The 9368-nt window shown below is 47.2% G+C and overlaps 13 pseudogenes; 2 read left to right on the top strand and 11 right to left on the bottom strand.

Annotated features, from left to right (window-relative positions):
* Window positions 1–343: 343 nt before the first annotated feature.
* LOC143979242 (5S ribosomal RNA) lies at window positions 344–462 on the bottom strand (annotated as a pseudogene).
* Window positions 463–790: 328 nt separating this feature from the next.
* On the bottom strand, window positions 791–909 carry LOC143979428 (5S ribosomal RNA; annotated as a pseudogene).
* Window positions 910–1986: 1077 nt separating this feature from the next.
* On the bottom strand, window positions 1987–2105 carry LOC143979808 (5S ribosomal RNA; annotated as a pseudogene).
* A 109-nt stretch (window positions 2106–2214) lies between these two features.
* On the bottom strand, window positions 2215–2332 carry LOC143979224 (5S ribosomal RNA; annotated as a pseudogene).
* A 107-nt stretch (window positions 2333–2439) lies between these two features.
* Window positions 2440–2558, bottom strand: LOC143979638 (5S ribosomal RNA; annotated as a pseudogene).
* Window positions 2559–4981: 2423 nt separating this feature from the next.
* Window positions 4982–5100, bottom strand: LOC143979344 (5S ribosomal RNA; annotated as a pseudogene).
* A 345-nt stretch (window positions 5101–5445) lies between these two features.
* Window positions 5446–5564, bottom strand: LOC143978533 (5S ribosomal RNA; annotated as a pseudogene).
* Window positions 5565–5878: 314 nt separating this feature from the next.
* Window positions 5879–5997, bottom strand: LOC143979752 (5S ribosomal RNA; annotated as a pseudogene).
* A 95-nt stretch (window positions 5998–6092) lies between these two features.
* On the bottom strand, window positions 6093–6211 carry LOC143979474 (5S ribosomal RNA; annotated as a pseudogene).
* A 108-nt stretch (window positions 6212–6319) lies between these two features.
* On the bottom strand, window positions 6320–6438 carry LOC143979853 (5S ribosomal RNA; annotated as a pseudogene).
* Window positions 6439–6546: 108 nt separating this feature from the next.
* On the bottom strand, window positions 6547–6666 carry LOC143978824 (5S ribosomal RNA; annotated as a pseudogene).
* A 1254-nt stretch (window positions 6667–7920) lies between these two features.
* On the top strand, window positions 7921–8039 carry LOC143979854 (5S ribosomal RNA; annotated as a pseudogene).
* A 299-nt stretch (window positions 8040–8338) lies between these two features.
* LOC143979861 (5S ribosomal RNA) lies at window positions 8339–8458 on the top strand (annotated as a pseudogene).
* The last annotated feature ends 910 nt before the right edge of the window (window positions 8459–9368 follow it).

Raw genomic sequence — 9368 nt, 5'->3', positions numbered from 1 at the left:
GGGTGATGTGGCCTTAGGCAAGCTTGCTTGCCACTCTCAACCCTCTTGACAAACGCCAAGATGGTCACCCCGGCAAACAAGCAGAAAAATAAAACAGGTATTCAACGCCAACAACATATTAAAAAAAGCCTACAACACCTGTTATTCCCTGACGGTCTCCCATCTAGGTACTAACCAGGCGCGTCCCTGCTTAGCATCCAAGATCAGGCGCATTCAGGGTGATGTGGCCGTAGGAGATCTTGCTGGCCACTCTCAACCCTCTTGACAAATGCCAAGATGGTTATCTTGGCAAACAAGCAATAAATTAAAATAGGTCGTCGATGCCAACAACATATTAAAAAAAAGCCTATGGCACTAGGTATTCCCATGCGGTCTCCCATCCAGGTACTAACCAGGTCCGACCCTGCTTAGCATCCGAGATCAAACGAGATCGATTGCATTCAGGGAGATGTGGCTGTAGGCGATCTTGCTGGCCACTCTCAACCCTCCTGACAAACGCCAACATGGTCACCTTGGCAAACAAGCAGAAAAATAAAACAGGACCCCAACAACATATTAAAAAAAAGCCTATGGCACCTGGTGTTCCCAGGCGGTCTCCCATCCAGGTACTATCCAGGCACGAGCCTGCTTAGCATCTGAGATCAAACGAGCTTGAGTGCATTCAGGGTGATGTGGCTATATTTGATCTTGGTGGCCACTCTCAACCCTCTTGACAAACGCCAAGATGGGCACCTCGGCAAACAAGCAGAAAAATTCAACAGGACGTTGATGACAGCAACATATTTAAAAAAGCCTACTACACCTGGTACTCCCAAGCGGTCTCCTATCCAGGTACTAACCAGGACCGACCCTGCTTATCATCTGAAATCAGATGTGATCGGGCGCATTCAGGGTGATATGGCCGTAGGCAGGGCCGCTGATAGAAATCATGGGGACCTGTACAGCCTACCTGACGGGGCCCCCTTCAGCTCCACCCTGGCCCCGCCCCTGGTCCCTTCTTTAGCCCCACCCCTGGCCCCACCCATTGCCCCTCCCCAGACCCCGCCTTGAAACAAAGTGTAGGTTTGTCTACAAGTGACATTTGTTTTTCTCCAGTCAGTTATAGGTTTGATTATACAAAAGAAATACTGTTTTCAGATGAGAACATACCTCTTTAATATCTATATGTAATACAAACAAAACAAATAAATAAAATGGTATTTTGGAGAGTATTGGCAGGGTATTTATTGCAGAGTATTGGCAGGGTAAGTATTGCAGAGTATTGCCAGGGTATTGGCAGGGTATTGGCGGGGTATGTATTGCAGAGTATTGGTGGGGTATGTATTGCAGAGTATTGGTGGGGTATGTATTGCAGAGTATTGGCAGGGTAAGTATTGCAGAGTATTGGCAGGGTATTGGCAGAGTAAGTATTGCAGAGTATTGGCAGGGTAAGTATAAAGTATTGCAGAGTATTGGCAGAGTATGTATTGCAGAGTATTGGCAGGGTATGTATTGGCAGGGTATGTATTGCAGAGTATGTATTGCAGAGTATGTATTGCAGAGTATTGCAGAGTATGTACTGCCTGGGAGTACCAGGTGCCGTAGTCTTTTTTTTAATATGTTGTTGGCGTCAACGACCTGTTTTATTTTATTTGTTTTACCTGTTTTAGGCCATCTTGCTGGTCACTCTCAACCCTCTTGACAAAAACCAAGATGGTCACCTCGGCAAACAAGCAGAAAATTAAAACAGGTCGTTGACGCCAACAACGTATAAAAAAAAAGCCTATGGCAGCTGGTATTCCCAGGTGGTCTCCCATCTATGTACTAACCATTTCAGACCTTGCTTAGCATCCGATATCAGACGAGATCGGGCACATTCAGGGTGACGTGGCTGTAGGCGATCTTGCTGGCCACTCTCAACCCTCTTGACAAATGCCAAGATGGTCAGCTCGACAAATAAGCAGAAAAATAAAACAAGTCGTCGACGCCAACAACATGTTAAAAAAAAGCCTACGGCACCTGGTATTCCCAGGGGGTCTTCCATCCAGGCTCTAACCAGGCCCGACCCTGGTTAGTATCCGAGATCAGACGAGATCAGGCGCATTCAGGGCGATGTGGCAGTAGGTGATCTTTTTGGCCACTCTCAACCCTCTTGAAAAACACCAAGATGGTCACCTCGGCAAAAAAGCAGAAAAATAAAAGAGGTTGTCGACATCAACAACATATAAAAAAAAAAGCCTACAGCTCCTGGTATTCCCATGCGGTGTACCATCCAGGTACTAACCAGGTTCGACCCTGCTTAGCATCCGAGATCAGATGAGATCGGGCGCATTCAGGGTGATGTACAGTAAGCGATCTTTCTGGCCACTCTCAACCCTCTTGACAAACGCCAACATATTTACCTTGGCAAACAACCAAAAAATAAAACAGGTCGTCGACGCCAACAACATATTAAAAAAAAGCCTACGGCACCTGGAATTCCCAGGCGGAATCCCACCCAGGTACTAAACAGGCCCGACCCTGCTTAGCATCCAAAATCATATGAGATCGGGCAAATTCAGGCTGATTTGGTCGTAGGCGATCTTTCTGGCCACTCTCAACCCTCTTGACAAATGCCAAGATGGTCTCCTCGGCAAACAAGCAGAAAAATAAAACAGGTCATCGACGCCAACAACATATTAAAAAAAAGAATACGGCACCTGGTATTCCCTGGCGGTTTCCCATCCAGGTGCTAACCATGTCACCCTGAATGTCCCTAGACCTAAGTGCAGCGTTTGATACAGTAGATCACAATACTCTACTCGTCCGCCTCACAGAAGTAGCCGGAGTCCAAGACATAGATCTCCAATGGTTCGCGTCCTTGCTAGGAAATCGGTCACAGACAGTGAAACTAGTAAAATTCCTCTCCGAAACTCAGGCAGTCACCTGCGGAGTCCCTCAAGGCTCTCCTTTGTCACCCCTTCTCTTCAACATTTACATTTGCCCACTTCTTCAAATCATCAGATGCTCAGATCTCTGCTTCCACTCTTACGCTGACGACACGCAACTTTATTTCCGGATCAATGGAAAAAAAGATCACCAACAACAACTTGAAAACTGCCTCAAATCAATAGAGGAGTGGATGACCACTAACTCCCTCCAGCTGAACGAATCAAAGACAGAGCTTCTTATCTTACACCCAAATCATAAGCCCGAAACCAAAACCTCCTGGTCTCCACCAACCGTCTTTGGACAGACTATCTCCCCAAAGACCAAAGCGAAGAGTCTCGGGGTTATTTTAGACGCACAAATGTCAATGGATGCGCATATAGGAGCAGTAGTCAGTGGATCTCACCATCTGCTGTGCATGCTTCGCAGACTCATCCCTTTTATCCCAAAGAATGATAAAAGCAGTGGTAGTTGGAACAATCATTAATTCACCACTGGACTACGCAAATTCGCTTTACATAGGATTACCACAATATCAACTTGCGCGATTACAACTGATCCAAAACACGGCGGCAAGGCTGATAACAGAAAAAAAAACCCTGGGAATCCATCTCTCCTTCGCTGAGGAGCTTACATTGGCTGACCATAAAAAATCGGATGACGTTCAAGACCCTTTGCCTCACCCACAAATGCGTGCATAGAGAAGCTCCGCAATACCTAATGGAGAAAATAAATCATTACACACCAAACCGCAGTCTTAAATCCAAGGGGGATCGGAGATTCGCTGTCCAAGGGCCTCGGCTATGGAATGCTCTACCAATCAACATCCGCCTGGAAGAAAATCACCTGGCTTTTAGGAAGAACCTCAAGACCTTCCTCTTTTAGCAGATGATCAATGCTTGCCACAGCGCCTAGAGGTGATTCAGTTCGCATTGTGCACTATACAAGTATTTCATTCATTCATTCATTTGTTCATTCCCAGGCGGTCTCCCATCCAGGTACTAACCAGGCCTGACCGTGCTTAGCATTCAAGATCAGACAAGATCAGGTGCATTCAGGGTGATGTGGCCATAGGCAATGTTGCTGGCCACTCTCAACCCTCTTGACAAATGCCAAGATGGTCATCAAACAAGCAGAAAAATAAAACAAGTCATTGACGCCAACAACATAATAAAAAAAAGCCTACAGCACCTGGTATTCCCGAGCGGTCTCCCATCAAGGTATTAACCAGGCCCAACCTTGCTTAGCATCCGAGATCAGGCATATTCCAGGTGATGGGGCTGTAGGATCTTGTTGGCCCCTCACAACCCTCTTGACAAATGCCAAGATGGTCACCTCGGCAAACAAGCAGTAAAATAAAACAGGTCATCGATGCCAACAACATATAAAAAAAAAGCCCACGGCACCTAGTATTCTCCGGCAGTCTCCGATCCAGGTACTAACCAGGCACGTCCCTGCTTAGCATCCACAATCAGACAAGATCGGACGCATTCAGGGTGATGTAGCTGTAGGCCATCTTGCTGGTCACTCTAAACCCTCTTGACAAACGCCAAGATGGTCACCTCAGCAAACAAGCAGAAAAATAAAACAGGTCGCCAAAAACATATTAAAAAAAAGCCTACGGCACCTGGTCTTCCCAGACGGTCTCCCATTCAGGTACTAACCAGTTCTGACGCTGCTTAGCAATCGATATCAGATGAGATTGGCACATTCAGGGTGATGTGGCCATAGGGTTCTTGCGGCCACTCTCAACCCTCTTGACAAACACCAAGATGGTCACCTCGGCAAACACCAAGATGGTCACCTCGGCAAACAAGCAGAAAAATAAAACAGGTCGCCAAAAACATATTAAAAAAAAGCCTACGGCACCAGGTATTCCCAGGCGGTCTCCCATCCAGGTACTAACCAGTCCTGACCCTGCTTAGCATCCGAGATTGGGCGCATTCAGAGTGATTTAGCCATATGCCATCTTGCTGGTCACTGCAAACCCTGTTGACAAACGCCAAGATGGTCAACTCAGCAAACAAGCTGAAAATTAAAACAGGTTGTCGACGCCAACAACATATTAAAAATTAGCCTACGGCACCTGGTATTGCCAGGCGGTCTCCCATCCTGGTACTAACCAGGCCCGACCCTGCTTTGCATCCAAGATCAGATGGTATCGGGCGCATTCAGGGTGATGTGGCTGTAGGGGATCTTGCTAGCAACTCTCAACCCGCTTGACAAATGCCAAGATGGTCACCTCGGCAAACAATCAAAAAAGAAACAGGTCATCGACGCTACCAACATATTAAAAAAAAAGCCTACGGTACCTTGTATTCTTAAGCGGTCTCCCATCCAGGTAACAACCCCGCCCGACCCTGCTTTGCATCCAAGATCAGACAAGCTTGGGCACATTCAGGGTAATGTGGCCATTGGGATCTTGCTAGCCACTCTCAACCCTCTTGACAAACACAAAGATGGTCACCTCGGCAAACAAGCAAATAAATAAAATAAATAAAATAAATAAAATAGGTCGTTGATGACATATTGAAAAAAAGCCTACGGCACCTGGGATTCCCAGGCGGTCTCCCATCCAGGTACTAACCAGGTACGACGCTGCTTAGCATCTGAGATCAGATGAGATCGGGCGCATTCAGGGTGATGTTGCCATAGGCAGTCTTGCTGTCCACTCTCAACCCTCTTGACAAACACCAAGATGTTCACCTCAGCAAACAAGCAGAAAAATAGAAGAGGTCGTTAACACAAACAACATATTAAAAAAACACCAACGGCACCTCGTATTTCCAGGCAGTCTCCCATCCAAGTACTAACCAGGCACGACCCTGCTTAGCAGGAACATTCATGGTGATGTGGCTATAGAGGATCTTGCTTGCCACTCTCAACCCTCTTGAAAAATGCCAAGATGGTCACCTCAGCAAACAAGCAGCAAAATAAAATAGGTCGTTGACGTCAACAACATATTAAAAAAAGCCTACGGCACCTAGTATTCCATGGTAGTCTCCCATCCAGGTACCAACCAGGCCTGACACTGCTTAGCATCCAAGATCAGACGAGATTGGGAACATTCATGGTGATATGGCCGTAGGGGATCTTGGTGGCCACTCTCAATCCTCTTGACAAACACTCAGCAAACAAGCAGAAAAATGCAATAGGTCGTTGATGTTAACAACATATTAAAAAAAAGCCTACGGCATCTGGTATTCCCAGGCGGACTCCCATCCAGGTACTAACCAATGCGGACCTTGCTTAGCATCCGAGATCAGATGAGATCGGGTGCATTCAGGGTGATGTTGCCATAGGCTATCTTGCTGTCCACTCTCAGTCCTCTTGACAAACGGCAAGATGTTCACCTCAGCAAACAAGCAGAAAAATAGAACAGGTCATTGACGCCAACAACATATTAAAAAAAGGCCAACGGCACCTGGTATTCCCAGGCGGTCTCCCATCCAGGTACTAACCAGGCACGACGCTGCTTAGCATCTGAGATCAGACGAGATTGGGCGCATTCTGGGTGATGTTGCTTTAGGCAATCTTGCTGGCCACTCTCAACCCTCTTGACAAACACCAAGATGGTTACCTCAGCAAACAAGCAGAAAAATAAAACAGGTCGTTGATGCCAACAACATATTAAAAAAGAGCCCACGCAACCTGGTATTCCCAGGCGGTCTCCCATCCAGGTACTAACCAGGCCCAAACCCTGCTTAGCATCCGAGATCAGATGAAATCGGGTGCATTCAGGGTGATGTAGCCATAGGCCGTCTAGCTGGCCACTTTAAACCCTCTTGTCAAACGCCAAGATGGTCACCTCGACAAACAAGCAGAAAAATAAAACAGGTCGTCAACGCCAACAACATATTAAAAAATAGCCTACGGTACTGGTACTCGTAGGAGCTCTCCCATTCAGGTACTAACCAGGCCCGACATTGCTTAGCATCCGAGATCAGACGAGATCGAGTAGATTCTGGGTGATGTGGCCATAGACAATCTTGCTGGCCACTCTCAACCCTCCTGACAAACACAAAAGATGGTCACCTCGGCAAACAAGCAGAAAAATAAAATAGGGAGTTGATGTTAACAACATATTAAAAAAACCAAGCCTGACACTACTTAGCATCTGAGATCAGATGAGATCGGGCGCATTCAGGGTGATGTTGCCGTAGGCAATCTTGCTTTCCACTCTCAACCCTCTTGACAAACGCCAAGATGTACACCTCAGCAAACAAGCAGAAAAATAGAAGAGGTCGTTGACGCCAACATATAAAAAAAAAAGCCAACAGCACCTCGTATTCCCAGGCGGGCTCCCATCCAGGTACAAACCAGGCACGACCCTGCTTAGCATCTGAGATTAGATGAGATTGGGAACATTCATGGTGATGTGCCCGAGGAGAATCTCGCTTGGCACTCTCAACCCTCTTGACAAACGCCAATATGGATTTTTTTTTTTTTACTAAATGGGAGGGGGGGGGGGTGGCGCCCGGGCGACCCCTATGGACGGGCCTCCACTGCTCCTGGGAATACCCAGCGCCATGGGCTTCTTTTTGTTTTTTTTGCCATCAACTTGAGGCTGCCCATAGAGATTGCCTATGGGCACATGACCCTGAAAGCACCTGGTCACAAAGGCTAAGCAGGGCTGGGCCTGGTTAGTACCTGTGTGGGAGACTGCCTGGGAATACCCAGTGCCACAGGCTTCTTTTTTTTTTTTTTTTTGGCGTTTACTTGTTTTTTCCCTTGTTTCCCAAGATGACCATCTTGGCATTTTGTCAAGAGGGTTGAGCGTGCGCAAAGAGGTTGCCTATGGCCACATCACCCTGAAAGCAACAAATCTTGGCTTATCTCGGAGGCTAAGCAGCATCGGCCCTGATTCGTACCTGGGTGGGAGACCGCCTGGGAATATCAGGTGCCGTAAATGTTTTTTGTTTTGATTATTGGTGTTGACTTGTTTTTTTCCCTTGTTTCCCAAGGTGACAATCTTGGTGTTTGTCAAGAGAGTTGAGGGTGCCAAAAGCAATTGCCTTCAGGCACGTCACCCTGAAAGCACCCCATCTCGTCTGATCTTGGAGGTTATGCAGGGTCGGGCCTGGTTCATACCTGGATGGGAGACCGCCTGGGAATACCAGGTGTCGTAGGTTTATTTTGTTTATTTTTTTGCCGTTGACTTGTTTTTTTTCCATTGTTTCCCAAGGTGACAATCTTGGCATTTGTCAAGAGGGTGGAGGGTGCCCAAAGAGATTGTCTACAGCCACATCACCCTAAAAGCACCCCATCTCGTCGCATCTCTGAGGAGAAGTAGGGGTGGGCCTGGTTAGTATGTAGATGGGAGACCGCCTAGGAATACTAGGTGCTGTAGGTTTCTTTTCTTTTTTTTCTCTTTTTACCCATGGATACCATCTTGGCATTGTCAAAAGGATTGAAGGTGCACAAAGAGATTGCCTACGGCCACATCACCCTGAAAGCGCACCATCTCATCTGATCTCGGAGACTAAGTAGTGGCGGGGCCTGGTTAGTACTTGGATGGGAGACCGCCTGGGAATACCAGGTGCTCTAGGCGCTTTTTTTTTTTGCCATTGACTTGTTTTTTTTGTTTTCCATGGTGACAATCTTGGCGTTTGTGAAGAGGGTTGAGGGTGCCCAAAGAGATTGTCTATGGATTCATCACCCTGAAAGCGTCTGATCTCAGAGGCTAAGCAGGTTCAGGCCTTGTTAGTGCCTGGATGTCAGACCACCTGGGAATACCATGTGCCATAGGCTTCTTTTTTTTTGGCGTTGGCTTGTTTTTTTCCCTTGTTTCTCAAGGCGACCATCTCGGCGTTTGTCAAAGAGGGTTGAGGATGCCCAAGAGATTGCTTACGGGCCATATCACCATGAAAGCGCCCAATCTCATCTGATCTCGGAGGCTAAGCAGGGTCGGGCCTAGTGACCATCTTTGCGTTTGTCAAGAGGGATGAGGGTGCCCAAAGAGATTGCCTATGAGTAGGGTCGGGCCTGGTAAGTACCTGGATGGGAGACCGCCTGGCAATACAAGGTGCTGTAGGTTTCCTTTTATTTATTTTTTGGGACGTTGACTTATTTTTTCCCTTGTTTCCCAAGGTGAATCTTGGTGTTTGTCAAGGGGGTTGAGGATGTCCAAAAAGATTGGCTATGGCCACATCACCTTGAAAGAGCCCCATTTTGTCTCACCTCGGGGGCTAAGCAGGGGCTGAGCCTGGTTAATACCTGGATGGCAGACCGCCTGGGAATACCAGGCCCCTGTGCTTCTTTTCTTTTTTTGCATTTACTTTTTTTTTTTTTCCTTGTTTCACAAGGTGACTATCTAGGCGTTTGTCAAGATGGTTCAGGGTGTCCAAATAAATTGCCTATGGCCACATCACCCTGAAAGCGACCAATCTTGTCTAATCTCAGAGGCTAAGCAGGGTCAGGCCTGGATGGTACTTGGATGGGAGACTGCCTGGCAATACCAG

The sequence above is a fragment of the Lithobates pipiens genome, unplaced genomic scaffold (assembly GCF_037356315.1).
Source record: "Lithobates pipiens isolate NorthernLeopardFrog02 unplaced genomic scaffold, aLitPip1_a1.2 Scaffold_13, whole genome shotgun sequence".
Classification (NCBI taxonomy): domain Eukaryota; kingdom Metazoa; phylum Chordata; class Amphibia; order Anura; family Ranidae; genus Lithobates; species Lithobates pipiens.
This window is presented reverse-complemented; position numbering and strand designations above follow the sequence as displayed.